Source organism: Arachis ipaensis, chromosome B07, assembly GCF_000816755.2.
Source record: "Arachis ipaensis cultivar K30076 chromosome B07, Araip1.1, whole genome shotgun sequence".
NCBI lineage: Eukaryota > Viridiplantae > Streptophyta > Magnoliopsida > Fabales > Fabaceae > Arachis > Arachis ipaensis.
Genome location: NC_029791.2, coordinates 116041261 through 116046277, shown reverse-complemented (window position 1 = coordinate 116046277; position 5017 = coordinate 116041261).

Genomic DNA, 5017 nt, shown 5'->3' with positions numbered 1-5017 from the left:
TTAAAGCAACATTTAATTTCTTTTCTTATTTATTTTTTAATATATAAGTATAAGTATACGTATAAGTGCTGTCATATGTCATTAGTTTATCCTTACACATATTCCTCATCTTTTCCTTTTTCTAAAATCTCATCTTCTAATTCTTTACTTCTTTACTTTGGTTCTTTCATTTTCAAATTTGTGTTTTTTTTGTTAGACCACGGATAACACTTCTATCGAATGTTTAATTTTTTGTTTGTTTAGTTGTTATGATCATGTATTCGTAGCCCTCCTTATTTTATTTTTGGTTAACTATTACTTATTATTACGTTGTTTTATTTTCTGATTCCAGCATATGAATTAGGCTAAACTTGCAAAATGAGCTCGGTGATCAGCCTGACTTAGATTTTTTAGGCTATTTTCATTATGCTTGATTCTGCGACGATAAGCAACTCCTATATATATAATTTTATTATTGTAATTATCCGTGCATGATGAGAAGATTTAAATTATAATTTTAAATTATTTTTTAAAATTAATTTAAATTATAATAATTTGATTAATAAAAAAGTAACATGTTTTGTATTATTTATTTTTTTTAATTTAGTATTAATTGGATTAACTCTAAAATAGTTATTAATCAATTTTAATAATTTGCTTTCTTCAATAAATCACACATATATACTGAATGTGATCATAAATAATATAGTAATAGTTAAATCCACCAATAAATATATTGGCTATTATCACACTATAAAACAAATTAAATATAAAGACTATAAGCACTTATAAATCTATAAAATCGCACTGTCTTTGATTCGTGCAAGGGTTTACTTATCAAATAAACTTTAAATATAAACAAAAAATATTTATAAAATGGATCTAGCATCACTTGAAAGAATCATGAAAAATAATCAACTTACCTTATCATCCATGAGAACCATTTCTATGTAAGTCGTCTTGTTCTTGTCAAATTTGAATGGGACTTTCCATAACCTTATAATTCTTGCCTTTATTTTTCAAACTTTTTCATTACATAATCTACCATAGGTAACACTGTTGATAGAATCGTAGTTAGTAGCCCTTAGGTATGAAAAATAATAAACAGAAGAAGATCTATGTCTGAGGTACGAATTTTTTAGATGATAAATAATTGTAACAATTCACTATTACTTCTTATATATACACACTAATTATACACGGTAATAATTAGCAAATATTTTCAATGAAAATACTTATTACAATTAGGTGAAATTTATGCCATTATATTTTATTAACCTTTATGATTAATTCAATAGAGATACTTACTCAATATATATGTTATCTACATTAATTATATACCAATATTTTTAGGAAAAAACTAAAAGATGATAATATATATAATATTATTGCTATATATGTAACACCCTAACTACCAAAGCTCACGCTTCCGGCTGCGCGACTCTGATAGCTCGGACATTACGACGACACTTATACTATTTAATACTAAAATATGAGCGTGTTTAAAACTTTAAACCGCAATATCGATCCAAAAATACTTTTGCTATACAACGTACATCCATACATACAATACACTTACAACAACTCATAAAGCGTACATACATGTATATACATACATAAATAATATTACAAGTATTATCCAATACAGTGCCTATCCCTCTTACAGAATATGTAAAGATAAAGGCGAGGGTACAATAAATAATAATCTAAAGCAATACAAAGCATCTCAACAACAATTAAATGAACTCTGCGTGACTTCTGCGCCCATATACTGAAAGGAAAAAAATGTAGGGGGTGAGAACATCATCCTCGAAAGGGTTCTCAGTAGAGGGTTTTTGAGAATTACTGTAATAGGATACGTGAAGATAAACCGCACTAGTGATTAATAACCGACTTATGCCTCTTTTCAAAAACAACGGTTTTCAATAAAAAGAAATCTGAAATCCTTTTCTGAAAGAGAAAACTCTTCATTTAAAACAATATTCAAAAGCTTTTCAAAAGGTTTATCTATGCTGAACCAATTTAGCCTTTCATACTTTTCCAAACCAGAAACAGAAAACCGAAGCCAACCATCGGTCCCTCTCAATTCAACCACGGCCCTAGGCCCAAACAATCCAACCAACAACCAATCACCACAATCCAACAGAGTCCCAGTTGCAAACACAGATAGGAAGTTCAAGCACAAACAAACAGTTACAGCAAGTAGAACAAATAGCAGTTAATCTCAAATAGTCACAAAGGAAAACCAGTACAATATGCACACCCAAACAATGTCACATAGATGCATATGATGTATGCCTGTCGTAGTGGCTGATGATATCATTTGTTGGTTATAGAGCCAACCCGACAAGTCCTGGTAGCTAACCATTGGACTGTCCCTCTTTCGTGTCTCCCCAACTCGAGTTATACTCAATATAAACTTGATCATAATCATGATCCATATCCATCACCCTCACTGGTGAATATTTATGGGGGTGAGCTCATCCGGGGCTTTCACAGTGCCCGGCCACCCTGACGACATAGGGTCAAAAGAGCTTCGAGTCTCAACCTGGAGCACGTGGTGGCTAGCCACTGCTTTCTCCCAGGAAAACTCTTATCTCCGATAGTGGAAGTGAAATATCATAAATTATCAATATCTCAGCATATATGCTTTCATTCTCAGCCATGGATCAACATCCATCTCAGCCATCCGGCTCACGGTTCAATCCAGAACCAGCCAATATTCATAATCATACACAGCCATTCCGGCTCACAACAAAACAGCACTTCCACATTCAACATCATCAATTCATAAAATCGGCATTTAAGCCATAAATCAATTTTTCTCAAATCATTTCACTTTAAAATCAAGTTTCAACTCTTTTCAGCCTTGGCTTTAAAGATCTCATTTCTCAAATCATCTCAGGCTCATAAGCCACTTTTACTCAAGGTAAATTCCCCTTTTAAAACAATGCCACTCTCGGCATCCTCTTTCCAAAACTTCCATAACCATGGAAAGTTAAAGATTCATTTTGAAACATTCAAAATCATCCATCCAACAATGGGATTTCATAATAAAGTTTCTCGGCAGAGTCCCAAGTCTTTAGGGGAGAATAATATAACTCATTTCGCCAAATTCATTTAAAATCATTAAAACCTTGGCTTTCTGATTTGAGTAGTAAAATAGGATCTAAGCCAAACCGAGTCATGTAATCATTTACTTCTTTCAAAGCCATTTCCTTTACTTAGGCGGGTTCTTTCAAAGTCATTGAAACTCCTCTAATTGAAACCCTCAAGTCAAATTCAAAGGCATTGCCCTTGTCACATTTAAAACAGCTTTAAAACATAAGTTTCATCTAAATAACTTTCTCCTGAAAGAGATACAATGCCTTTCTTACGAAGCAAGACTAAATCACAATTTCCTCTTTAATAATTCATTTCAAAAGCATGAATCATCCTTTTCTTGATAATTCAAATAAAATAGTAGAAGTCTTTAACTCATCATTTTTCCAAACAACATTTCAATAAAGACTCAAATTTTATAGAAATTCCGGCAGCATCTCCCTTAAAACTTGGACTTTGCCACCCGGTTCGGGTCCCAACTAAACCGTTCCTCAATCTCTTTCAACAGTCCAGAATCCAAAATCAATTCAAAAATCAAACTAAATCCAACAGTCGCCTCATTGGCATATCTCAAGGAAACCGTTTCAAAATCAAAACAATATCAACCGATTTAACTCATTTCCAAAGCTTTAAAGAAACGGCTCAGTAACAAATCATTTGTCAAAACCAAGTCAATTAAAGTAAACCAGGCTGAATTCAAAAGTGCGTTCGAATTTTCACATCATCAAAATAATTAACTCAATTCAAATCAATCCTCAACGGATCAAACTCAGATTTCAAATCTTTAAAGAATCAATTTCGAAACATTCCATCTCACAAAGCCGCACAACAATTCAGCCAAACAAACATTCATAATCATTCGAAACAATCAAATAATACATAAGGCCGATACAATCACCAAATACACATTGCCTCACATCAGTATCCATATGTAATAATTTCAATATATAAAGATATAGTTTTCGAAAAGCGCCCCTACCTCAAAATGCAAATCCATAACCCAAACGCGTCATAAGTTCTTTTCGCCTCAACCCGAACTGACGGCAACCAAAACCTCAGCTCCCAGCCACTTTCGCAATAACCATAGCAACTCTAATCGCAACATATAATAATCAGGACTCGACCCCACGTTACCAAAACTCATATTCATTAACCAACACAACCGAATACTAACATAAGGCTTTTCGAAACATAATTACTTACCGAAACTAAGAAAGAACGGCTGAACCAAAACAGCGGCGGTCTCCAGGCCGGTTCGGCGGCAGCCCGGCAGCCACCTCAAGCGGCAGCGGCGATAAATTCTGATCACGACAACTGAAACCAACACGCAGTGACTATAGTATTCTCGGAATTCAAAAAGGACAGAAACCACAATTAAAACCTTTACCGGCAAACTTTTCCGGCGACGACAACAGAATCTCAAGTGGCAGAAGCTCAGCCCGGAGCTCTGGTGGTGATCCCGGAAGCCACATAACCACTCCCGACGGCCAGAAACACAGAGGCGCGGCTTCCCCCTCTGACAGCGACACCTGCGGCGGCCTGAACCCTTTTTCGGCGGCGGTGAGACCCCCAACAGCGCTGGCGCGGCTCACTCTGCTCCAAAGCACAGCGGCGCCTGGCCCTTCCCCTACCACGAGCCCTCTGCCTCTTGCCCTCCTTCGTGGCGACTCTGGCGGCAGTTCTTGACGGCGATGGCAGTAGGGGTGGCAGAAAAAACCACCACCATCGCGCCTCCTCCTCCCCGCAACCTCCTCTTTCCTCGAAGCTCAACGTCGGCATGAATCTGAGGCGACGGCAACAGCACATGGCAGCACAGCTCTGTGCGGTGGGTCGCGCTCCTCCTCGCGTGACAGAGGCTTGACTGATGGCTCCAGGAACGGGACGACAAAGGTGGTGATGGCACGACCCTCCACGCGCGGCAATCTGGCGGCGCGGC